Source organism: Phycodurus eques, chromosome 8, assembly GCF_024500275.1.
Source record: "Phycodurus eques isolate BA_2022a chromosome 8, UOR_Pequ_1.1, whole genome shotgun sequence".
Taxonomy (NCBI): domain Eukaryota; kingdom Metazoa; phylum Chordata; class Actinopteri; order Syngnathiformes; family Syngnathidae; genus Phycodurus; species Phycodurus eques.
The window spans coordinates 5,845,878-5,846,710 of NC_084532.1; positions in this window are offsets into that span (position 1 = coordinate 5,845,878).

The following is an 833-nucleotide window of genomic DNA, read 5'->3' on the forward strand; positions in this document are numbered from 1 at the left end:
ATTACAGACAATCATTGCGTTGTAGCCATCAGTCAGTGTTATTAGGTGCAATTTCAGTATTGAATAATGCCCAAAGTAAAACAGAGACTGAGCAAAATATGTATGTTTAAATGAATTAAGGAATGACAAAAACTAAAGATTAAATATTTAGTTTTAAGTCCTACTCTGTTAACGTCCAACTGTTACACAAACATTTTCATACGTCACTTTTGAGGAGCTAAAAGTCTTCTGCAAAGTTTCTCGATTATAGCTCATCCGCTCTGTGGAACCTCGATGCTCGTTCCTCGATAGAGTTGTGTTTCAGGGCGCAACAAACAATCATTCACACTCCCATTCATACCTACGGACAATTTAGAGTCTTCAATTAACCTACCATGCATGTTTTGGGGATGTGGGAGGAAACCGGAGTACCCGGAGAAAACCCACACAGGGACGGGGAGAACTTGCAAACTCCAGGGGCAGATTTGGACCCGGATCCTCAGAACTGTGAGGCGGACATTCTAACCAGTCACCCACCATGTCGCCGCAGCGGAACCAAATAACTTGGAAAAAAATGAAACATTGCAATATTAATGCACAAGAAAATATAAATGCATTTCTCAAGTGGCCATCTAATATATATTACACAATTTATAATTGCTTTGCATTTCATCACCTACACTGATGGATTTGTTTTTGTATGTTAAAAAAATAAATTCATTAGATGAAGAATGTCAAAGTGTCCCCTTGCATCCTTCGATTTTTCTGTATGCGGCCCTTGGAAGAAGTTTGGACATCACTGTTAATAAAACATCTAGTGTTGGCGCTTTAAGGAGCACCTGTCATCCCAGCAT